The sequence below is a fragment of the Hirundo rustica genome, chromosome 5, assembly GCF_015227805.2.
Source record: "Hirundo rustica isolate bHirRus1 chromosome 5, bHirRus1.pri.v3, whole genome shotgun sequence".
Taxonomy (NCBI): domain Eukaryota; kingdom Metazoa; phylum Chordata; class Aves; order Passeriformes; family Hirundinidae; genus Hirundo; species Hirundo rustica.
Genome location: NC_053454.1, coordinates 62,923,588 through 62,949,677, shown reverse-complemented (window position 1 = coordinate 62,949,677; position 26,090 = coordinate 62,923,588). Strand labels below are relative to the sequence as shown.

Sequence of the window (26,090 nt, the reverse complement as noted above, 5' to 3'; positions counted from 1 at the left end):
CTGTCAGGTACAAGAAATGTATTAAAGGTGGCAGCTGTATAACAGGAATCAAAACTGCAGGGCTGAAAGTGAGATAAAATAGACATCTGCTCATCAAATACAAGCTGCTCCTGAAATCTGTTGGAAGAGAAGATAGCATCCCCTTCCTCAAGAGATTCAAGTATGTGTCACTTTGGAGCCTTATGGTTTAGCTGGAATTTCCCAGGGTAACACCAGGTATGATGTGCTTACCTCCCAAAATGTAGTTGCTCTAAATCTTGTACAGAGCACAGCCATAAGATCATCCCTGTCAGGAGTAGAAAGTATTTGATTTTTCTCCTTGGTGTTTTACTACCAAATCTCATAAATGCATGTGATAGGATGATAAGACTGAATAAACTTAGCTGCTGGCTTAAGATATTGGTTTGACTTAACACATCATTACTGCTCTGGTCTCTGAAACCAGGCTCTACTGGTACTTCAACATTTGTGCAACAACTCTGCATTTACACGTATAAAATACTGAACAATAGTGTCCAGAATGTGTGTGTGGAGCTGTTGGAATAAAACCACAATATTCTAGTTTACCAGTATGAGTATGCACTGATAGAATCTCTGACTCAAGCACATGAAAGAAAATAGGACTTCTTCCCCGCCCTCCCCCCTTCAGTTCAAAGACTGTTGGAATAACCTTTTAATCCAACCTATTTTATTCCTCTTCAATTAATATTAAGTTACTGACATGAGAGAAAGTGAATACAATTCATCCTTCAAGTGAAAACTCAGGAACAGTGCCAATGAAGTTGAGTCATGTAAAGCTTGTGAGTTGGCTAAGTATTTTATTGGTTTATTCTCTTCTCTTTAGTCAGTGTTCATATCCCTAATAATACACAAGGCACTCAAAAGTTGGTAATGTTTCCAGGCAATGCTTTGGGAGAAGAAAGCCTGTTTAGGAAAGGGTGTTGGGAACAGGACCTGGCAGCTGCTTCCTTGTTTTAGATAATGAGCTTGATTGCTTTGCCTGTTTGTGGTAATTAGATCCACATGAGGTTGTACCTAGTGTTGAACTGTTAGAGTTCGAAAGAGCAAAAATCCCAGTTCAAGATGACAAGCCAAGAAGTATAGAGTATTTGTAGCCACTACATCCCCGGGTAGTGTTTGTTTGACTGCATGAAATCCTTGGGAATCTCAGCAGTTTATCAGGGCATATGGATTCAGCCCTGTAGAGCTGAGCAGTCTCAAGGTAGGAATTATTTCTGAAACTTGAGAAAGGTAGCTCACTTCTGACTTCACTTTGAGGATGAATGTTCCATCTATTCCTAAAAGAAAGATAGCCATTATGGGGTGTCTCTTGCTTCTCAGCCTGAGGGTTTTAATGTCTGGGTAAAAATCAGTGGGACTTCCCACATAAATAAACCTGCCTTTGTCTTTATCTCAGGTGTGGAAAGTTCAGGATTATCATCAGAAAAGACTGTGGCTGTTACTTAAAGCTGTAACTTGCCCAGCACCCAAAACCATGACTGGTAAGAGATCTGTGGCCATGCAGATGAAATAGGATTATTGATATATTGCCAAAATCCTGCAGCAGCGTAACAGTAGCTCTGAAATAGAATTATTAATATTAATTCCTAATTATTGGGACTCAATTTCTGGAACGTAGAGGGATCTTCTGCCACAGGAAAACTGCATAAATATTATTGCATTATGACAATTTATTCCTTGGCTAGTGGAGTGGCCTTAATTTACCAGCTTCTTTGATCCTAGCACACAGGATCTGCTTCTGAAAATTATTATTTCTTACACAATGAATTTGTTTGCTCTCGGCTCCCCAGCTGGGCTGGATGCAGTTCCACCCCCTTTATTTGTTCTGGACTGGGAATTGGTTTCTAAATGCCAGTGGCACATCCTAGAGCCTTTAATCTTCCCCTGCTACCTCAGTGCCTACCAAAGAGTCCATCAGTCTGCAGCCAGCATCACTTGCCTAGTCAGATGTGTCTGGCATAAGGCAGAGGGTGCCAGGAAAGCTCATCAAGAATTTCTGTCTTGTCAGAGCTGAGGGATGAGGTTAGTCTCTGTTAGTCAGCAAAGATTCTGGGAAAATCCATCTTCCTGGAGCATCCCCAAGCCTTAATTGGAGAACAGATTCATTCTCAAACAAGTCAGGATGCTGTCAAGTTCAGGAAAAGTCAAATTCATCTCTTAGTTTTGTTTCTCATCTCCTACTTTCAGTCTCTATCACTTGTGATCACAAGTTCTCTAATGCCTCGTGTGAAACTTGATATTCTTAATTAAAACCTACAAATACTGATTTTATTTAGAGAAGAAATCTGTGTGAAATAAGTTGTAGTTAGTCATCATCTGGACTGGAAAAGGCAGGTGGTTCACCTGAGAAGCTTTCTTTGCCCCAAAGCCTTGGGACAGGACAGGAGACAGAATTAGCCCAACTTCTCAGTGGAGAAAAAAAGATGACATGCTAAAACAAAAATGCAACCAATTATCAGCATGCTGTCCTGGGAAACCTGCTTTTGTGGCTTTCTCAGCACTTTGTGTATAAAAAAAATAATTAGGAAATGGGGGTTTTATGGTAGTAGTTGTTCAGAATTGGCCTGGAGTACTGTGTTTTTAATTTCTGACATTCAGAGTAACCTTCTTGGCAAAGCATTCCTCACGCAATAGAAATCTGTATGGAGTAGGTCATACATAAAAGTATCTAGGGGATGCACGAGTCATCCCCGAGACACGTTTGGTTTATGAACAGGAGAAAATTGAAAACACTGATTGGAACATCTGGATACAATGCTTTTAGATGACTCTTTGCAGGAAGGCACAAGCGAGAATTGCTTATGTTGCACTTTCAGGCTTGTTTGCAGGCACGAAGGAGTTTGCCAAGAGTTGAAGCCTCACGAACATTCCTGTCACCATTTGCAATGCTGAGGTAAAAGAGCAGCCAGCAGAACTGGACAGCTCATTGTCAGTCCCAGCTCAGTTCTCCTATTCACCAGCCACTGAAGTGCTCACGGTTTGCTGGCAAACTTCTTTTTTATTAGGGATGTTCTTGGTCTACAGCAGAGCCACTTGAAGTTGTTCCTGATGGTGTTACTGTGATGTGTGAAATCCAGGAGGGCTTTTCAAGTGCTCAGCATGAGGAGAGCTGGCACAATAGTCACAGGCTCAAACACAGCGAAGGGTGTGTGCAGGCAGGGTTCCAACAGCAGGACTCTGCTGTCCTTGAAGCATATCTGGCTCCTGGAGAAGTCAGCCTATGGAATTCAAATGTTGTTGCTTGCCCAGCCATTTGCTAGATCTGGCTGAAGTGGGAAAAGTTCTTCACAGTCATGATAATGTAATTTCTTTAACTAGAGGGGCAGATTGAAAAAGGCATGAAGTGTGCGCAGCATGAAATAATAGCCAAGGCAAATCTGATAGTTTTATATACTCTTTTATGAAGGAGTTTGAAGTATGGGAATTTGGAATGGTTCTTTTCTGTAATGATTTCAGGCTTGATATGATGACGACCATGTGCTGCTCCAGGGTGAACGTGATTCAAAGTAGTTCATATACACTAAACCCATGAAGATAGGCTGCCTTTAAAGGATTTATCATCTTTTATCATTGTATCTGTTGGAGCAGATCTTGCAGACAGATGTGTAGTGAGAACTGAAAGGCACAATGGTGGAGGCAGTGGAGGTGAGAGAAAATTTCATGACTGCGTTGGCAGCAATTGGCGCTTCCATTTGTCGTGGCTTGTACTCTTGGTTGGAATGGGAAAGACCTGTGCTTACAGCTCTGCTGCCATTTAGGCACAGCAGAGTTTTGTATTCAAATGCAACTGAAGTATTTTAAGAAAGCCTCTTATCAAGCACTAATATTTTGTACAAATAGATAGGTATTGGGGCAGGAAATTAAGGAAAAATGACTCTGCAGTCACATATGGAAGAGTTTGACTTACGTTCTCAGTGTATATTCTATTTTATGTAACTTTATGGAGTTTTGTCAGCTTTCTCCAGTAGGGCTTGTTTGGGACTGAAATGAGCTGTCTCAGGTAGTTCATCCTGATCCCTTACTGCCTTGTAACTCTTCTGTGTAGTCCTACCCTTATGTTGTACACACTATGTAGCTATGGAGAAAATATTATCTTGCCTATATTAAATTCCCCCCCCCCCCCCCCCCCAGAAAATGCAGCATCTTTATGAAGGGGATATTTTTGAGTGCCTGAGAAGACCTTTGTCTGTGAACACTGTGTGCGTGAGTGGCAATGGTAGCGGCTTTCAGTGGCGGGGGGAAGTGAGGATTTTTGTATTTGTTTATTTGTTTGCTCTCAGTGTTGAAGGCTGCCCATGTAAATACTGATGCCAGTGCCTTTGGCATCTCACTGTACACTGTTGGCATTTGCTCCTGAGGGGAGGTCTGGATTACATGGACCTCTGCTAGTCTTTTAGCAGCCCAGTGAAGCCAGTTAATAACTTTCTGAATAGAAACCAAATCAGAAATTTCAAGCTGTAGAGTTAATGGGAACAACTGAAAAAACAGGGTCTTGTAATTACTGCTTAGAATATGGCTGCTTTCTGAGCTGTGGTGGTTTCTTTCCTCAGAGGCTCTTTACAAGTTCCCTTTTCCACAGCATTATATTCCATGAGTATTTTGTCCACCCTGTCAAAACTGCACCCTTGACTCAGCTTTAAGAAACTGCCATTTCTGCACAAATGCCTTTGAAAGGGCTGAAGTTCATTGTGGTTTTGTGTCACTGCCTCTCAGACCTTACTTAATAGTGGATATTTACTGGGAATTATGTAGGGGGTGAGGAGGAATGGCTCATTTCTCTAGAGTTCAAAAGCAAAGCACAATGATAACCACCCTTCAAATGACATGACCTATGTGGCAACTCCATAGACTAACACAGGTTATAGGGAATAATTAGCCTTATTTTTCCTTTTTATTCTACCCCATTTATTGCTATTATCATATCTTGGTATATCAGTACTTAATCTCATTTTCTGCTGCCAAGAGATTTTGATCCTGAAATGGCCCTTTCTAGAAAGAAGGATGGGTTTCCAATGAAATAGTGAAAGAAACACTGCAGGTTTAATGCCGACAGAGATGCCTGGATTCTATCTTTCAAGAATACTTATGTCAGCCTTAACTTTTCAAACTTATCAAATTTATTTGCTGTAGAAGATATGCCTCAAATCTATATTGAGGACAGAGGAAAAGGAGTGAGAAACCCAAGGGAAAATATTTCAGGGTGAAGTCTTCTGGCAGGTAATTCTAGGTGGGTGCATGCAAGATGTTCTGCTGTTTGCCGGCAGAAAAACAATTCTATTTATGAACTTTTTGCCTGGCAGCTCCAGTAGAACACCTGGTCATCATTTCAGTGACTATTTCCTGGTAGACTTAAGCTCCTCTACCCAGTTCAATGTGCTCAGTGTATCCCTGTCACACATACCACACCAGAATGTAGACTGTGCACAGGGAGTTTAATTTGATGTGGTTTTGAAAGAATTAATTAAACCTTTCATTTGTTATTATGCAAACAGTAATTAATTTCAAGTCAGTGTGCCAGAAAACTGAAATGCGTGGGGAGAACTGGGTGGTTTGTTTCCATTTATCTCTACTTCCATCTAGATATGTCAGCATCACTCCACTTGAGCATGTATGTAGAGAGCTGATAGAAATTGGGCAGTTTTTAATTTCAAGTTGGATGGCCCCCTACAATAGCAATGAATCAGCTCTATTTTCCACTGTAATGACTTCTGAGGGTTAGAGCAAAACAAACTTGAAAACCACAAGAGTTGAGGGTTGTTAAGTGAAGCTCAGTGATGGTATGTCATCTGTAAAGGCCAGTATCGCTAGTATCCCTTGCCCAAATGCGCATTTTCTGTGCACAGTAGAGTAAGATGCAACATACACTGCGAGGTTATTTTCCAAGTTCTTGCTTGTGTCTTTCAAAACTTTTGTTTTCTTTGTTCTTCAGCTGTTGATACTGGGAGCACTGCAAGTCTTCAATTTGCATTTCTGTAGAGCAAGGAGGTTATAGCTACCCCCAAAAAAGGAAAAAAATCAAAAAAGGACAAGCATATTTACTGTCATTTGAACCTTTTTTTTAATATATCAGGGTCTGATTTAAAAAAAAAGACAAAAACCTCTGAAGCTCACAGGACTGACTCTACTAATCTTACTGAGTTTTGAGCTAGAGTTTAGTCTCTGTTCTTGCTTTAACCAGTAGGGAAAAATCTGTGGTTTTTGAATGTGCTGCCAGCAGATGTCTCACACAATTCCTTACAAAAGCAGATTCATGATTTAGCTCACTTTGATCATGCAGCTCTGAGAAACTGAAAGTTCATGAAATGGTTTTCATTATTTTATGGAAAAATCTTCAGTAGCTTCAGCATCAATTATTTTTAGACCTTTCCTGAGACAGGGTTTACACAGTAACCAAACCAGAACAAAATTTCAGGGGTTCTTTTGGTGTTTTCATGCTCAATCTGAAACTTAATGTACCTAAAAATGTCCAGCTCCTCACATTAAAATTGATTTATATTTCAGTTGTTTTTATTTTTCCTTTTCCCTTCCCACTGCTCATGCAAAGGGACTCTAAAATGGCCTGGAAATCACGACTTATCACAAATGCAAAGAGTTTGGCAGAGTACCACCAATGCAAATGAGGTTGGCTGTGTTCTTCCATAATAACTGCTTGCATTAATTATTCCTTCTGGTGGCAAAGGAGCACTCTGAATGACACTGTATTTTACACAGCTTGGCATTATACAGAGATTGCTGCTAAAAGCCTCTGAGGGCCAGTTGTGCTGTGCCACATCCTATTTCAGAGCCATTTTCAGAAGTTCAATGCTTTGTTGTGTGTCTGAGGTCTGTGTAGGCTGAGAGCTGCTGAGTTCTCTTAGCTGTGGAGCCAAAGAAGGATTAATAATAACATTTGTTCTCCCTGAAAATTCTTAGTAGCCTGGTTAGTCTGATTGCAGAGCTGGAACGCAGCAGGAACAATAGACCAGGAAAGTAGAAGTGTTGTGTCTGTTCACTTGAGATATGACAGTGATTGTAAAAATTTGAGAGCTCCCTCCATTTTCTATAGAAATGGGAGAGATCTGTCCCAGAAAGAGAAAAGGTGCCCTGGTGCTTTTGTGCTCCTGTAGTTGCAGGAGAGTGGCTGCTGTTGTTCTGTGTTCAGACCCAATGAGCTCCCGAATACCTGGAAAAACAAGCTGTGTAACATAACCCACTTGTCCTTGTTCACAGGAACACTGGTGCCAAAATAACAGGGATGACCCTGAATATATTATATTTGCTTGATATTCTGTGTAAAGGGAGGAAATCCATCCCCAGCAGTCTGAGGGGCAGACTTCTAGGTAGGCAAGGGGGATGCTTTTGAAGGCATTTCACAACTGGCTGATCTTTTAGTTGTCTGATTTTGTACATGAATAATTGAGTTCAGTGGTTCTCAAAATTCAAGGCCTGATGAGGGACAGAAATAAAAGAAATGAGAAAAGAAATAAAAGCAGGTGTAACAAATATAAGTACGTAACTCCACTGTTTTTCTTGTGTTTTATATACCCTTCTGTCCATTCTCTGCTGTGTTTATTTACACTGTAAATTCAGTGTGTTGAGCTCAATAAGTAATAGCAATTTAACACGAAGCAGGTGATTAGGAGGTGAATGGACTATAGGCTGTTATTTTCTGCTAAGCACACTTGCCCTTGTAAAGGAAGAACAGTCTAACAAGATCACAAAGGCCAAAAGGAGTAGTCATAAAAAAAGTAATAATTGAGTGTGTCCCATATTCTTCAAGGGCAGCAGAGAGTAGCATAAACTGAATATGTTCAATCTTTACCTTTCAGACCTCCACAAAAATCCTGGGGGCTTTTCTCATCCTTGTCTTATAAGGCTAATTTCACATGTGCCACCAATGTAATAAAGAGGGGAATTACATTTTTAGGGCCTAGGACTTCAACACTGAGCTTTAAAATCTTAGCCTTTGGTAAATATGGGATTCTGGATGGATGTGTGCTGAGCTGCCTTAAAATGTGAACTTTTGTGGGAGTAGCACTATCAACAGTTTAGAAAGTAATTATCTTTGGGTTTGTGGGGTGGCTGGATAGAAATGTTATACAGGGACCAAGGAACAACATGCAACTCGGAGCCTTTGCTTTATTCTCAGCAATATTGTATGCAAATGGGAACAGTAGCTTCAAAATGTCTTCTAGTCTATTTTCCAAATACTATGGAGTTCTCTTTCCCTACTTCTATAATTTTACATGATTGTTTAATGAGCAGGTTCCATGAAGCTGGGTCGGCTGTATGAATACAGGCAGAGCTCTCCAGTTGTTTCCCTGTGGCTGATGCTGTCACAGGCTGAGCTATGGACTCACTGCTGCAGCTCTAAACCAAACCAAAGGAGGTATGGAGCGTATTGGTGACCCACAATCACCCCTGGAACCATATTTTGCTTTCATGAGGCTTATGAACCTGCATTTGTGGTTTGACCTCTGGGCCATTCCTAAGGTGCCCAGGAGCTGCTCTCCCCATGGCCACATGTCCTTCATGCAGGGAGAGCAACGCCTGTGGAGCACACACAGAATGAATGCCTTGTGTCCTTGTGTGATTCCCAATCAGTTCCCTTCAGGATAAGGATTTTGCTATAAAGTTAAACTGAGGTTGACATGTATAAGTCAAATATTTGCCTCGTGTTCCTACCACTGCTTACCACCCTGCTTGCAGTTGCACATTTTATTTGGGCTTCGGTGAAACATAAACATTGGGCCTCAAGTAATTTGATCCATTGAAATTTGTTGGAATGCTTACTAACTTTGGAAAACGTGCCAAAATCTCCCAAGCTGAGAGGGATTCTTATGGCAATGCGCAGGATATAGTGGCAGAATGACCCACAGGCACGAATGCTTCAGCCGTGTCTCCAGGAGCTCCGCTTCCCTGAGGAAGTGTTTGACAGTTTGTGGCTGACTGGAATATTTTAGAAGTGATCAGAAAGCCAGATTTATGGACAGTATTTGGCCATATCAATGAGTACATGACATGACTATGACTTGGCACACTGCTTTATCCTTGGATGCATGGCTGTGTTGTTTGGAGGCTTGCTTTTCTCCAATAACCCAGATTTCCCTGAGAAGGGGGCATCACACCACTCTGCTGCTCCCTGGCTTCAGATTCCTCCTCCAGGGAACTGAGGCTCTGATTTAAACCGTTGTTTGAGTAAGCCTTTTAGGCACAGCACTGAAAAACTAGGTAATTGCCATCCAGTTTTAAAACCAGGTAATTTGATGTTGGATCTCAACTTGTGAAATGCCATTTCAAAGTAATGCCCTTGTAAACCAAGCAAGGTTTGTTGTTGGAACTGTTGAGTGAGCTGAGGGGAGGCCCTGAGGGCTGGAGATTCTCTTCTCTGAGGAAAGGCTCAGAGTTGTGGAGGTTCAGCCTGGAGAAGAGAAGGCTCTGGGGAGTCTTGAGAGCTCCTTCCTGTGCCTGAAGTGTCACAACTGGAAGTGCTGTCCCTGCTTGCCCAACCTCCCTGGCTTTGCTTGGTGCCAGCAGCAGCACACGGCTCCTGGCTCTGAAGGCAGGCAGACGAAACCAGGCAGGCTCACAATAGATGCTGCAGACAGTCTGTGCTATAAATCAAAGGAAATTCAGCAGTTCTGTCAGACAGGATCCCACTCCAGCTAATGATACTTCATTATGTTCTGGAAAAGAGATGGGGCTCTGATAGGTCTAATTAGAAGAAAGGGAAATGTAATTTCTATGTCTCTCTTTCACTGTATTTTTGCTCTGTTTTTTTGAGGGGTGGTTTCCAGGTAACACCTGAAATCATAGTAGAATTGTTGGAGATGGATCACATGCACTCGTTCATTATCCATTGTTTATGTAGCACCAGGGGCTTATACTTCCCTATACTACACAAACACGATTAGAAGATATATGATGGGAAGAGATGAAGTCATATCCCTCTGAAAACATAAATATGCTGAACATTTGTCCTTCATGTGAGTTCAGATCTTGTCTTTACCTTTCACATCTTTCCAGAGGCAGAGTTCTGTTGTAGAATTGTAGTTCTTATAGAACTACGTTGTCTAAGGCCAATTCAGTCATTAAACTTTCTCAGTATTATGGATTCTTGTGCTTCCTGCTCTAATTCAACATCCCCTGCCTGCCTTGATTTGAAAATCTGTAATGGGAATTATTTTATCGAGTGAAATGGAAAGGAAAGGATCTGAATAATATAACACTCATAATAAAAATGCTCTGAAGAGTTCTTTAAAATCTTTAAAGGCACAAATACTGTTAGGTTGGGAAAGCCATTAATATAGCACTAAGTCATAAGCATCTGTTTGGCTTCTGTTTCTTCTGTAGGCTTTCCATTACCTGAGCAAATTTTCAGTTCTAAATTGTCATTTTAAAAACACCCAGTACTTCAGTTTTGCTGTTACAAATGCTTTCCTTTCTCAGACTTCTCTGAATGTTTTGTTGCTTCAATGAAAACTTCTGTAGAGCTTCTCGCTTAGGAAGTTCTACCAAAATATATTAAAAAAAAAAAGTTAGTAGAGATGTACTCCTGGGGACTTCTTCCTGCCCATGGAACTGGATGAGCTTTGAGGTCCCTTCCATCTGAAATAATGTTGTGACTTATGGACTTTGTCTTTCAGCCAGTCAATGGATGTGCCCATGGTGGGCAGTCAGGAAGCTGTACGTGTGGTTGCCTTGTGCATAAGGAATTCTCCTGATAAAATCCTGCACTGAGCCCTTCGTTTCAGTCATGGTAGGAGACATAGCTACTTGTGCATCTTCTGTCTAGTTGCAGTTCTCCTGTGTTTCCCTTGTGTGTCACAGTTAAAACTAACAGTCTTTGGAGAGCAGAGTGTCTGTGGGTCACTTTAGAACTGCCTGCTTGTGTTTTAAAATACCTCTGTTGGGATGAAATTTGGCATGACTGTATTCTGCTTTATTTCTATAATTAAACTCCAGATATTAGGAAGCATTTATTTACTAAATTGTATTTTACCTCTCTGCTTTCCTGTGGCCTGCAACAGCAACCTTAGGATTTGTGTTGACTGTCAAGCAAATAATGCATTTTTTGTTTGCTATCATATAACAAACTATGTAAAGCTGTAGCTCTGTGCAATTATTAGCAATGTGGGTTTTTTTCTATTTGGAATGATGGTGAATAGTAGGTTTAATAAAATTGAGGTCGGAAAACTTCTGTTCATTCTAAATTGGTTAAGGCAATAAAAATAGAAGCCTGCTTTTAAAACCATTTCGAAATGTTAAAAGCAACCAAATTATTAGAGACCTAGTCATTTTGTCTAAAAGTAGGTAAAGTTATGACTAGCAGATTAAAACCACCCAAAACATTTAAAATTTAGATATTACAAATTAGGCCTTCTATGTGGCATAAATACTCTTTGAGTAATTTTTAAACTTTATAAGCATCAATGAAGGTGTGCAAGACCACAGAAGATAAAACAAGAACCCTAGCCCATTAAAATCCTATTTTAAATGTCTTTTATAATTACTAAAAGGCATAGCATTTGTTTGTAGGATATGAAAAATTTCAAAAGTCTACATTCAGACTAAGAAAGCTGAAAAATGTTTTTCTGCTGTATATGATCATAATTACTTTTTCAAAGCATAATGGAGAGAAATTACTTCACTGACTCTTATCAATAAATGCAAACATAGATGTATTTTAAAAATTCCAGAGACTATTAATCTAAGAAATCACTGAAGCCTGAAAAGCAAGACTAAAAATGAATCTGCAAGGATTTTCAGAAGGAAAATGAAGTTCTGGCTACTGGAACATCCTGGTTCAGGTATGTGGAATGCACAGGAGTAGGGATGGCCCTGTCAGATGTCCTGCCAGTGAAGAGAATTAGCAGTGAGGAGGTATCTGCCATTTATCTCACCCTTTCACACCAGAGCCAGCCTTTCATATTTTATTATTTTTGTTATTTTTATTCTCACATGTCCAACTATGCTAAGTTAAAAATCTGCAGCAAATACATTCAGAGCATTTTATGTAACAACTAAGGATCCACTAAGTGGAATTAACATGGGGAGCATTGTCACTTAAGCAGGAAATATAGGGAGGACAGCATAGGAGGGAAATCAGAAACAAGTATGCCTCCTGGTCTTCCCTGGATACATTGTGTTCTCAGAAGAATCCAGGATTTGAATTTATTTGCAGGGTTTTCTAGAATCTTTCAAAAGACTAAATTCAGGTAAAATACTCTTTTTCCTTTAAGAAATAATTTGGAATTACTAGCCTCTTTTTATTCTGGTGAAAGTATGCTGCCAGCACACTTGCTGCCTTCCCCCCAGTGAGTGATTTTGCCAGCGTGTGCCTGTTTATAATGCTTATTTGCAAGCAAAATACTTTTAGGCTTTGCTCTTGGGCTCCTCAGGTTTTTGTTAGCCATGGGATGTCATGGGACAAATTCAGCTGTGCTGGGTCCATCAGCAAATACGCAGCTTTCAATTGTTTAATCTTCAATTCTTTGGGTCAGCACTTTTGCCTAATCTCTATTTGAGGCTTTTATGCTACCATTCCCTGGAGAATGACAGGAATTTGTACGGAGTTTCTTGCTGCTGTGTGCCGCTAATGCTATGATCTGTCAGGTGCAGTAATTTATTGAATTGTCATGCTTTCTGGGTTTTGAGGGGCTGTCCATAAACACAAAAGTCCAGTCTTGTGGTTTCTTAACTGTCCGGTTATTGGAGCTTTTAGTAAGGGCATGATGCCTTTGTGAGCCAAGCAGAGCCCTCTAACAGGGGAGAGGCTGTGGAGGTCTTAGTTTACACTAAGCACAGAGCCAGATGTACTGGTGACTGCCAGGAGTGTGCTGACACTACATCCAGGAGTCTGCACAAATATCTTGCTAAAAATGTAAGCTATAATCTTGGATGTATTTCTCCCTATCAAGCAATATGAAACATCTGTCAGATAAATCATAGGCTGTTACAGACAGAGCTGTGCAAATGGAGCATTCACTCTTCAGAGTGGTTTCTGAGGTGCTGCAGGACTTGTTGCGCTGAAGTTATAATAGTCCACACTAAGAAGTACAATGTGCTGCATCTAAAAAAATAAAAGTTTTCACAAAATGTGTGTGTATGTATATATATATCTACAGTGCTAATGGTTTTTAATAAGGATGTGAGAAACTACCAAAGATAAGCCAAGCCACACAAACGAAAAGTGAATGTTGAGATGTCTGCCCTAATTTGTAATGATGCCTTTTTACAGTCTTTTGGGCAATGCTACAAAAAAAGGGGGATACTCTGTATATTTTTACATGGCACAGCAGTGCAGTTTCCCCAGTGAGTTAATGAGCTTGTGGTGAGCATTCTGTGGTGTCTGACATGGCACAGCTCTTGTTGTGTGATATGGGGAGAGAGCTAGAGAGGGATCAAGATAAAAGAATGATGAAAGGGCAGGTGCTCAAAGATTGCCAAAGCAAAGAGAAATCCAGATGGTTGCTGCTTGTGTTACAAAAGGAACATTAAGTAAAATGGGACATTAGGAACTCCTTAGCTTATTTCTCAGCAGAAATTTAATTAAGCCAAACAAACTGCTCTTAAAAGCTCTGTGCACAGGATCAGAGGTCTCAAGTTTAAATTAAAGATGCTAAAAATATGGAAGATTTTCTTTTAGGGGTTGTTGCAGTGTTCAGAAGCCACCAATTGAAAATTAATAATATCAAAAAGAAAAAGATATTGAAATCAAAGTCTTCCCTGCTGGATCATGCTTTTTAATAGCCTGGGTTAATGGTAAATTCCTAAGTGGTGCTAAGCAGAAGTTCCAAGTGCTGTAAGTACTGCTCTTACCTGCCCAAATTCAAATGAGATGTGAACTTTTAAACTCTATTAAGTAAGGTTGTTCTGAGGATCTTGCTATGAACTGGGGAGCTGGGAGGCCTGGATCAGTTATTTGCTCTGACTCCCTGCAAACTTAGGCTGTATTTTTGAGGCCTGCAAAGCCCCAAGTTTACTCACTTGGTGTTTGGGTTTTGGCTGTGCTGTGATTGCTGTAAGTAAACTCCAGGTGCTGTGTGCTCTCCACTTCTGGAGAACTGTCTTTCCTAGTCTGGAAGTGGTTTGTGTCTGGCTGGTTTGTAGCTCAGGAAGACTGAACTCGGTTCCATATGCAGCAGAGTCTGTACACAGACACTTGGCTTCTCTGCGTGTCTTGCTCTCTACATACAGCTATTAAGGATAATTATCCTTTCCCACTGCTGAATTTTACAGATAAGCACATTAGTTGGGAAGTACAGGGGAAAGGAAACCATAAAACTTCATTTATTAATTTGCTAAAATACATCCAAGGAGATTATGCAAAATATATATGCATTTCTGAAAGCTTAAGGGCTTTTTAATTAATGCATCTAATCTGTTAGCAAAAGAGAACTCATTTATTATTTAGTATTTTTGTGGAACATCTCTGTTTAGTGAAGTTACAAGCGCAAACGATAGTGCTTTCTCCATTTGGGAACACCCATTTGAAAAGAGGTTTTAAAAACACTTCTCGGTTCTTTTCAGCTCAGTAATATTTAAGGTAAGAACCTACAAGGCACAGAAAAGCAGGTATTTATACCACAGGGAAATGTTTAACTTCTAGACCTGATCTTGCTGATGTCAATGGTAATGCTGCTGATTTCAGCAGGAGTAGGTATTTGTTCTAAAAGCATCTGTACCACGCCAGCTTTATGTAAGTGAAGTGTCCAAGTGAACTCAAAACCAGTTTTAGGTTTATCTGTAAAAAATACTGGCATTTGGCTTACAGGAGGTGACCTATAGCAGCCATACTCCTGAGGCCACAACTTCCTGTGTTTTCCAGCAGCAAGCACTCTGGTTGAAGCTGAAGTTGCTGCTAAAAAGTGGAAACTCTTCAAAACGGATGCAGGATAGAAATAACATTTGTCAATCCTGTTTTTCAAATAAGAAGTCATACCTTAAAATAGTATTCTACTAGGCTATGCAGTGATTTTTCTTTGAAGGAAATGCTGCCAGTTCTCACTTTGCTGTCAGTCACCCACAAGTTAGTAGCAGTTTTGAGTATCAAAATTCAATCTGAGAAATTTAACTGCTCTTTCTGTACTACTCTTTCTCTTCTCCAGTCTCTTCTAGCAAGAAGTCCCAACTCTGAACCCAAAAAGTCAAAGTATTTGCTAGAGATTCTGCTTTTTTTCCTTTCTTTGTGAGTTATAGGTGACATCTCATGTAAATCTGTAGTTTTGGACAGAGAATGAGGTAGTATAGAAGAAAATACTTGTGTTCTGGTTTGCTGATGCATGTTTTGATCTGTTTCTCTTGGCTTTCAGCTTTTACATTCATTTTCACAAATGTTGGTTCCATTAATCTTTCTTCAACGAGTGCACTGAGAGAAGGATTTCTCAGCATGACCAGCCTATTTCTACCAGTGTGATTAGGTCAGTAAGAACTCACCTACAATTTACACTAGGCAGCTGGCTCGTGCTGCAAGCGCTCTTTGAGAGCACTCTGAGAGCTGGAAGTGCTCTTGGGTGAGAAATACACTCCAAAGTATATAAAGGCATGTCATTTCCACTGGTGTTGATCTCATTTTACTGTCAAGTGTTGCGGAAAATACCAGACACAGTCACCCATCAAAATCAAGCCAGAGTAAACCCTGTGTTCCTACTGTAAGTTGCCGCTGTGTGCTGCAGTTGATTCCAAGTTACCAACATGTGGACGTCAGTCTGTTCAGATAATGCATAAGAGATATGCCAGTAAATACCATTCCCACAGTTAGGATCTCGTCAGTGGTGCTATCAGATAGGTAAGGCCTGCCTATGGATCCTTGAAAACATTTTCAAGAGATGTCCAGACAAGGTCAAGATAGTTTCCCACTGCTTTAGGGGTTCATGTTTGTTTAGGTGGGTTTATGGTTATTTTTATATGTGTGTGTGTGATGTTCCAGTTGAGATAAAATTTTTGGGATTATCTTGTGCTATGTGCAGGATAGCTTTTTTAATTAGAAAGAAGACTTGCTATTCTTACTCACCTAAGCATTCCCTTTCAGTGGTGCTTGTGTGTAAGCAGAGAAATGCCACATGTTGGAAACAAAAAGGAGTTACTTCTATAAAATCAAGATTCAAAACTTTGCTGCCCAGTCTTCTAGGTGTGAAAGCAGAAACTTTTCTAAAGCAGTTTAATCAAAGTGAATAAAAGCTGCTTTTGAAAGCATCACCCTGGATAATACTCCAGCTTAGCTGTCTATGGAATAGTTGCTGTTAAAAAAATATTTATCAACTATATGGCACAGTAGTATTTGAGATAAACAACTACTTTCCAGCCCACTCTTGGGAAAAAGAAGGAAAGTTTGTAGGTGAAAATACAGCAAGCCTTAGTTTTAGCAAGCACCATGAAATCATCATGCTTACAGTATCCCTTTTCTTTTTCACTCAAGCTGAATCATACATAATTGACTGTCTGCAGGGTATAGAATGTGTTTTCATGTCTGTGTAACATTTTATTGAATGTATTCTGAAGAAGTTTTAAAACTGAAAACATTAGAAAACTTGAGAAATAATCAGAAATATAAAAGCAGAGCTGAAAAGAGCAAAGTTGGTGAGATATTTTAGAAGTTCTTTTTAGGAAGCTAATACTTGTAAATTCCTGTTAGTGTAAGTGCAGCAATGTTTTATTGCAATCTGTAAGAAAGGGTAACTGTGCTACTGGAGGAAGGAATCCAATGTATCCTTCAATACCATTTCAGACATGACCAGTGATTCTGTTTGTTTTCATGTGCTGAAGGTAGGTCTTAGAGAAACACTCATTTCAGCTGTGTTGCAAGATATTTCAGCTGGGATACCTATTTTTCAACAAAACCTATCTCCAGCCTAGTCTTCTGGCTGAAAGAAATGCTACTGCGTGCTTTTCTATCCAAGAGATCCAGACTCATTGCAAGGTTTCAAAACTACGCAATAAGCAGAGCGAATATTCCAACACTTAATTTCAGAAGTTTTGAAACCTAGGAGGGCCTCATGCCAATGGCATAAATCATTTGCTGCTATAAATTGATAAAAGTCCATTAAAACTGAATGATTCATGGACATACCAGAAATTAATTCAATCCAATGTAAATTCTCCTTGTGATAAAAAAATCTATATTTTAACTTCCAAATTCTAATGACCTCTGAGAGAATTACAGCTGGCATTTATTTTATTTCTGATAAATTACTCTTCTCAAACATATACAAGTGCTGATGTGTTTTGCTTAGGCTAATATTTCATCGGCTGTCAAAGTGACCAGAATTACTGTAGGAAATTTTAGTAGTAAGTGAACCAAGCTGTGGCTTCTGATACTGTCCCAACCTTTATTACACTTAACTCCTGCGTGCTTGCCATTGGTTTGCAGATGTAAAATCATGATTCGGTTGTTAACTTCATGTTTGCATGTGGCAGTGGTTATTATATCCAAAATCCACTGAAATAATGCGAAGGATCTGTTAAACTGGCAGAGCAAGGAAATATAGATTGCATCAAAATTTAACTGCGAGATGAGAACCAGCATTGCAGAATTTCAGTGCCTTGAGGGTACAACGGGTTGAATGCTGTTGAAATTTGTTGAAACAAAAGCCAAGGCAGTGGGAATGGAATAAGGCAAAAAAGTTTTTGCAATCAGAAGATTTTGAATCTATCAGAAAAAATATTTGCAGTCTTCAATATGAAAGATAATGTGGGATGTTTATTTGATTAAATCCTAGTTCTGAAATGTTAGATGATGCTAACAAAAGCAGTGATACATTTTGCAGTGCTTTTATTCAAACTAAAATTTTCAAATCACTCCAAGTGCCTGGGAATTTGCCTTGTAACAGTTTGAGATTTCCAACTTTCTGCACACACAAAAAGTGGCAAAACCAATATTTATGAAATGCTCAGAGATAAGAAAATTAGTTTTCTTCCTATTCTAATGCAGCATGTAAAAGTCAGGATTCATCTGTGTGGGATCTCCAGCACATCTCGTTTATTACAATAAAGAGAAGCAATGGAGTTGAGCTCTTAACCTTTCCAGAAATGAACTAAGGGATGTTTTTAAATCTGTTGGCTGCTATCTGTTCCTATTGGATATAAACAAGTAAAAGTATATGGAAATGAGAGGAGTCAAATATGGAAAGAGCAAGACATGGAAGCATTGGATCTCTGGCAACAAAGCCTGTAGAGTATTCAAAGTAACTGAAATTTTTCAAGACAAACAAGTAACAAGTGAGAAACAGCATTATGTTGACTTAGAATATAGGAAAATTAGGCTAGAGCTTGAATTTAATTTGTGGCTGAATTGTTGAATTATATGGGAGTTGGATGATTTATTGGGATTTTAATTTCAGTTCAGTTCCTTCTTTTGCCATTAACAGTGCATATTTAGATTGCTACTGAGGAAGAATTATTTCTTAATACGTGTTTTTCCTGCAGAGTGACAAGTAGAAGGAGTCTTGAGCTGAGTGTAGGATTTCTGGGGACCCTGGAGGTCCATGGAAAGCAAGACAACTATGATTTCAATTTCTGTCAAGTTTATTTTTTTTCTGCAGTTTCACCTTTGATTCCTAAATATTTCAACCTCTTCCTGAAACCCATGGTAATCTTAGTTTGCCTGGAAGCTCCTGAGTGAAGGGCATTCAGCTGCTCCTGTATCTGATAAAATTGAGAGGTTAAAAAGTATCTATACCAAAGTAAAATATAAGTGTAATATTTACATGCATTTATATTTAGAGAGAGAGTGACTCTTTTTAAACAATTTTACAGCCAAAACCAATGGGAGCTGAAACTTGAAATACGACTTGGAAATTGCTCTCACCAAGAAGAAAGGCTTTTGAGTTCTCTGGAGAAAATTGGTTTTCACTGGATTGAGTTATGAGCATTCCAGATTGAGTATTGAGAACGCTCTGGGTTTTGTAGGAGCTTTTCAAATGGGCTCATAAATTGAGCGGATAGGGATGGCTGGTGCAAAGAGCTCTCTAAAGGAACTCTTGACTCAGGAAAAGTTTCATTGCTTCAGCAGTTCTGCTGCTGAGGGTACAAGTCAGTGAATGCAGAGATTTAATTTAGTCATGGTTGAACTTAAAGCAGAAAGCAATGAGCTAACTCACTCTTAAAAGTGAATTTTCCCCTCTGTTGAAGTATATTTAGTAGAAAATGTTAACTAATGGGTTATTTCAGCTCAATTTGCTTTTTCAATCCAGCTTAATCCTTAAAAAAACCATGAGATATTCTAGGTACGTGGATGCTGCCCTTGGAATCTCTGGTTGTAATCTCTGTGGGAGCACTTGAGTTTTTTCTGCCTCTGGTCTCTTTTGCTGGAGGTCAGGAGTGTGTTGTAGGAGCCCGAAGGAAAGCCTTTGCCTGTGCTGTAGGGATGGCTGCCTCTGGGGGCAGGAGCCTGGGTTCTGACCTCACTATCCGTAGGGAATGGGAAAAAACTCCTCTCAGCTCTCTGACAGACTTGAAGCTTCCTTTCTGGTACTCTGCCCCTAAAAGCTTTCCTTGACAAGCACAGGGTGGTATGTCTGTCAAAGGGAAAACACAGAACTCTCAGCACTGGGATGAGGAGGGATGTGAAGTTAAGCATGCACAAGGACAGGTCAGAAACTGCTGATCCCAAGAATGTAAGGAAAACCCAACCTTCTCACCTTCCTCTCCACAGATGAATATCTGTGTCAGTCAGAGCTTTTGCTAGACTGAATCCTTTTTTTTCCTTTGCTTTCCACCACGGAAACCAATGTTTAATTATTTTATAAATGACAGGATAAATTCATGCTGGCAGCTGTCAGTTCTTTCCTGAGCTACAGACATGACAAATTTCTTTCTTCTCCATGTCAGCTATTTTGTCACTACTTCAGTTTTAAGTCTGATATAAACACACCCCAGGATACAGTGAACACAACCAGGGTAGAATCAATTTATCTCTGTACTTACTGTTTCTACTTCTTTGAATTCTGATATAAAAGCATTAAGTGAAATCCTGATACAGTCACAGGTTAAAATTCTTTAATGACATGAGGCAAATTAGTTATCTGCCATATTAGCAATGTAAGTCAAGATTATTCATGAGCTAGTATTGAAACAATATAAATTGTCCTCTCATTAAATCACAGTAATAGGTTACTATTTGGTGTCAATAATTGAGTGGTGTTGATTATTAGCCACTGTAATTTCTTGGCTTAAAAAGGAAAAGCAATTTTGTGGTACAAGTGGGAAAGAAAAAATTCTAAGCAAAGGACTGATATTTTGATTCTTTTTCCCTGGATTTCAAGGATCCACATAGAATTTTTTTTTTTTTTAATTTTTTTTTTTTATAAACAGGTATTCTGTTATTCTAGAAGGCTCACAGGAACAACAAACTTCAAGTACAATCTTGAATTTGACAAATCTTTCATGAATGTCATTATTATCTGCCAATTTCTTCAGTAGTTATATACACCCACCTTCAGCACCTCCTGTTCTACGTACATTTATTCTGTCTGATGAAGGCAGAATGCCTTCAATCAGAAGAGATCTTCAGATTGTTTCAAAGGCAGAATGCAGCTCAAAGAAAAGAGAAATGAATGTATTCTGTTTTAAACTCCTGAATAATTTTCTGCTTAAATTAATAAATGGAGAAGTATAGGATAATCAGTATAAAGTATTGTTTAAGCATTGAGAGAAAAGAGCCAGTAAACTCTCTGCTAAATAAAAGTGACTGGCATATCAGAGTGCTTTGAACTATTAAAAAAGCATTAATAAATAGCAAAATTGATTACCTATGTCAGTTGAAGTGTGGATGTGGACCTGTGGGCTGGAGATTACACCCAAGTCCCATGTTTTAGGCCAAGGTGCTTTACTTTCGTATTTCACAAAAAAATACTGCTTTGTTTATTTAGTGGGATTTGGTAGTAACTGGTGTAAATGCTGGTGCAGCTCACTTCAAGGGCAATAAAGAATGGTGCAACAATTAATGCCCAGCTTACAGTCAGATTTGCTGTTGTAATTTAATATTCTTTCAAATGCTCCAAAAATAGATTTTAAAGACTGATGGAATTTGCAGATTCTTTTCAGCCTTTTCCGCCTTTGATTCCTCACAAATAGTTCAGTACCAGTCTCTTTGGAGGGTTGGGTTATTTATCTTTGCATTTTTTCAATCTCAGGGATATTCTCGTTCTTTAGAATTGCAGAGTATTTTTTTTACTGTGACGTGTTTGTCACAAATATGAATCTGCTGCCTTCAACTCAGAAACGTTTAGTGAGTAAAGTGCGAATAGAGAAATATATAGTATAAGAAAAATATCGCTGGCTGTTTGAGGTGTGGAAATTACCAGGGAAGGGTCATGTTTTGCCTGCTGAGTTCTCTTTAGAGTGAAATAACAAAAAACCCACAGACCAAAAACTGGAGTTAAATTTTTTCCACAGGTACATCTTAACAAGATTATGTTGCTGATGGAATAAAAACCAAGAGTGCAGGAGGGTCTCCTTTTCAATAAATGTGAGTTCCTGGCCAGCTGTGGTCCCTGACAAAGCAAACTGTTTCATGGCTGTTAGTTACACAGACCTTGGCAAAGCACAAGATTCTCAGCCTACCTTGTTATCCTGTAGCTGCATTTTTCTCTTGCTCGTCAGCTGGTTGCTGCAGTTCCTTGTGAGACTGATTCACTTTTCCTGGCCAGTTCATAGCTCCCTGTGTCTGAGGATTGGTGGGTGAGCAAATGAGCTTTCTCAATAAGGTTGCCTCCTAAGGAGTTTCCTGCTTTCCCCCTTTGTCATCTGAAGAGTCTGCCCAGCATTTCATTGCATATCTTAAAATAAAAATACCAAAATGCACAAGATTCTATCCCACAACAACTTTTGCTTATTGCTCAGAGAGAACCAAACATCAGCCTTTACTGTTGGTATGAATATATGAACGGATTCGAAGGTTTTAGGACTCATTCTGTGGCCTGTGATGCTCAGTTGACTGTGGAGCAGATATTCACCCAGACCTTCAGGATTAACAATCTTATCATCTCATGGTGATGTAAAAATCTTCCTCTCCTACCTAGATATTCTAATTTCATTAAATAACCCTACAAGTCAGCTTACATGGTATCCATTATTAACTTCAAACCTCCTTCTTTCTTCATCAGCTCAGTTGTTTTAATTCATACCCCTAATCTGCCACTTCATTTAAACACCACATTCTGTTCTCCAGTGAACATTGCAGCCATCCTGCAAGTAGGCCTGACAGTGATCTTGCAAGAGGTATCATTAATATTTTAATTATGTATTCACTACTCAGAAAGGTGCCACCATGTATATGAGGAAATCACAAAACAATCACAATTATATTCTTCCTTTTAACCACGGGGTGTCACCTGAATGTGCCACCTTAAGCCTGCATTAGTGAAAATGTTGAGTGCAAACAGGAGATGGAAGGTTTGGATGGAGTCAGAGGATTTTGATGGCAGAAGCCTCTTGTACATTCTAAACTGATGTCTCACTTAATTTAGTATAGATTTTGTCCAGCAGTTCCTGGCCTAAACACTGCTTTCTACTGGGTGAGGAAGCTAGCAGTCATCCACTGCTGGAATTTAAATGCTTATGGTAGCACTTTAAATCTAGCACCTAAAGTCCCCATTTCTTTTATTTCTCTTGTTCATATGTATGAGAAGTCCATTTCTCCAGGTGCAGATAAATGCAGGAATCAGGTGTATAAAAGTAGAAAAGCATTAGATTTGGCTTCCTATATTTAATTCCAACTGCATAACATCAGGGAATTATGCTGCAGGATGATTGGGATCTGTGCAAACCAAGGGTGCGTCACAGAAAAACTATGTGAATTTTTGTCTTCTTGAATGAAATGAAATTGAGTTTCAGTTTCTCTATCTTGCAAGGTGGTATTGCACTGGGTGTACTTTTTTTTTTTTTTTTTTCCCCCTTGTTGCTAACAGGGTAAATTTAAATATGATTAATTAATCATATAATTTCTATCCAGGACACTGCATATTAATATATTAGAATGAACTAAATTCAGGGGGAAGATGTGAAGTTGTGATTTTTCCTGCACCTACATCTGAATGGCTGGACTGACAGCTAGATAGGAATCTTTGCTGCATCCCAACTTGGAGAATTTCTTGGTGTCTTTCCCAGAAAGAATCACAGAACATGATGCACATTGGATCAATCCCTGTGTATGCCTGATACCTCCAGTTCCGTTGAGGTTTTTGGTGCTAACACTAATCTAGAGTACCTTGAGGCAAATATGCAAAGCAGGACTTTGAAATGTAGATATTAGGAACAGTTTAGTTAGGTAAAAAATTGCTCATGGGAGCAATTAAGTAGATTGGGAAATTAATCCATTAATAGTAAAAAAAACTTCGAAGGAATAAAAAATGAAAACCACCATGACTTTTTTTCTAACCTGTAACAAATCTACTAATTGCTTCAGCAAAACATTACTTTGAATGTGCCTCCAAATGAACAGAAAGAGTCGTATAGGAAACATCATTTGGAAAGAGTAGGCATGCAGTTATGGGAAGTGTGCATTGCCCAGCACAATTTAATTTCCCCAGAGCGATTCCAGGTGAGGCTGCTCCTGAGCATTTGCAGCTGGGGCAGGACCTTCAGGGACTCATTCCCAGGCCCCTGGCTTCTGATGCAAAATACTCAAGACACTTGATCTGAGACACACTTAAATCAAGGAGGAGCTCTCCATATGAAGTCTATCAAATCCCACCTGATTTATATTAAATGCTTATTTGGCATGTTTTCTCATTTTACCCAAAAGCTATTTCTGGGTGATAGCCAGGCAGGAAGGCAGGTTCTGTAGAACACTGAATAAAGATGAGGGCATCAGGCAGAGGCTCCGCATCGAGCAAATGCATTCGGGCAGAATTCTCAATAAATCAGTATGGGGGTCAATGGGGAAAGTTTTGTGTACAGAGCTTCTGTATCAGCTGCTTGACATCCTTAGTCTGCACAGACCTTTATTCATGGTTAGGACAAAATAACACTGAGTTTGAACATTACTGCTAACATAGACATTAAAACATGCATATGGTCTGATGGAGCCAAAGACTGCTGCTTGTCTCTCTGCATCCTCAGTACTGCAGGGTTTGTGTATAAAATAAGTGAGAGGTTGCACTGATACTGAATTCTGTGATGTGGTAGCCGTGTTATTAAGGATGAAAGCCATCAGAGGCTGCCAGATTGGGACAAGAAATAAGGCATGCGGCTTTCTTAGAGTCTTTGTTTCTCCTCCATTATAGTTGCAGGACATAGGTCATAAAATGCTTTAGGAGCTGGCAATCTAAATTCTGGAGATGTGCAAAACCAGGGTTTCTTTCAGGGGAAGCTTTAGAAATTTTGAAGTCTGGTCACAATGGTGAGTGGGACAAAATGCTAGCATTTCAGAATTCTTTACAAAGAAAAGATGTTTGGTATTTTAAACACTAAATCACTTCATTTTTACAGTGACATGTTTTAACTATTGTTCTGCTTTCTCCTGAAACAAAAGATAAAAACCCATGCATTCTCACAGTTTTGACTTGAATAGATTGGCATATTCAGATAAAACATGCTTCCAATGCTGTTTTTCTAACAAGCCATATGAATTGACGTTTCAATTTCAGAGGGTTTCACCCTCTCCAATGACATCACGCATGTCTAAGGACGAATGTGATTTTATACATCATGACATTTTCCTGCCATGGGCTTGGGGCCCAGTTTTCCTATGGTGAGATCAGAGTCAGTTTTCCGTGGTGAAGGCCTGGCAAGTGTGCCAAGCTGGGTTTTCCAGAGGGGGCAGAACCTCATCCCCAGAGGGAGGTGGGTAATCCCACAGGGTGTCAGACCCAAGAGCCATGGAAAGACTGCAGTGGCCTTGGACCACATGTGTGGAAGTGTGACATCTGTGTCTGCATTTCTTCATGGGATTTCAGGCCAGTCTTGATGTGAATTCCAGCCCAAGGCACCCAGCAGCAGAGGGGCTGATTTGGCTCCCAGCCTTTCCTTTCTCTGATTCTTGCACAGAGCTATGTGTATCTTTGGCTCTGGTCTCCAGTCCCCTTAGAGCAGGCAGCAGCCAGCTGGAAGCACAAGGAGAAACTATAATAGAACTCAACTAGCAGGATTTTATGTTGTTATTAAACAGCTGTCCAAATATCATGTCAGAGTTGCTTAGAAGAATTCTTTCTCAGGTTATAATGTACATTTCTCAAGCAGGATGATAATCTCACATCTTTATGTGAGGCTAGCTTTATTATGAAATAGTTTAATTCTTTATACTTGAGAAGGATTTGTATGGCTGCGAATGGCAAGTGAATTTGGGTCATTGTGTGGCTTGTGATGCTTTGTTTGGTAAATATTGGCACAAAAGTTCTAAGTCCTGTAAAAAGTTTACTTCGTACCACTGCAAAATGTTAATTGTCTTTTACAATGGGTTTTCTTAAGAAATGTTTTCTCAAGTATTTGTATGATTCTAGCTTTGTATTGGTGTTTTATAGAAGAGAAAATTTCACTGTTTTGCATTTCACCTATTTATTGATTAAAAGTTTCCTATTTTCCCTCTTGGAAGTCACAAAAAAAGAACAATGGGCCAGACTCTAGTCACAGCTCATGTGTATTAAGCATAACATGTACTTTATCAACTTTTCAACTTCTTTCTAAAAAAATACTGAGGAAAAAACAGGGAGTTATGCCAAAAAATAGATGAGCAGAAAATTCATACTAGGACAGGTGGATTAATAGTAAACGGTGAGCTGGGCTAAAAGAGCCCTAGACAAAGGAATTGTACTTAGAATTTCACATGTGTGTTATCTTTAGCAGAGAAGTTAAAAGAATGAATGTGAAATTCCAAATGGTGAAGCGTAATGGCAAAACTTTACCCACTAGTTACATACAGCTCTGCATCAATGACTCCTCAGTTTGAATTTCCCCCTTCTCTGATTAAATGTCATTGCCGCTGTCAGAGAAGATGAAAGAGAGTATTGCAATCTGGCAGGGGGAGGCATTTTGATTTTTTGCTTTCAGTGCAACCTAAACCAATACTCTTTTCTGACTGTGATAATTTATTTTCATTCTAAGAAGGGAGGGGTCACAAAACAGAGAAAAGGCCAAAACCACCACAGATG

General features: G+C 39.4%; 1 protein-coding gene across 33 annotated transcripts in view; it reads left to right on the top strand.

Annotated features, from left to right (window-relative positions):
• ARSJ (arylsulfatase family member J) overlaps window positions 1–26,090 on the top strand; it is a 149,099-nt gene that overhangs the window by 46,974 nt on the left and 76,035 nt on the right. For 18 of the 33 annotated variants that reach the window (XR_005700846.1, XR_009207844.1, XR_005700834.1 and 15 more), the window contains 4 exons: window positions 8,266–8,389; window positions 10,647–10,759; window positions 11,700–11,810; window positions 21,397–25,393. The gene's annotated coding sequence lies outside the window, so the exon portion shown is untranslated. Of the gene's footprint in view, window positions 1–8,265; window positions 8,390–9,871; window positions 9,987–10,646; window positions 10,760–11,699; window positions 11,811–15,314; window positions 15,425–20,313; window positions 20,876–21,396; window positions 25,394–26,090 lie in introns of those variants that run through there. The other 15 variants (XR_005700854.1, XR_005700856.1, XR_005700851.2 and 12 more) reach the window with 6 other exon arrangements.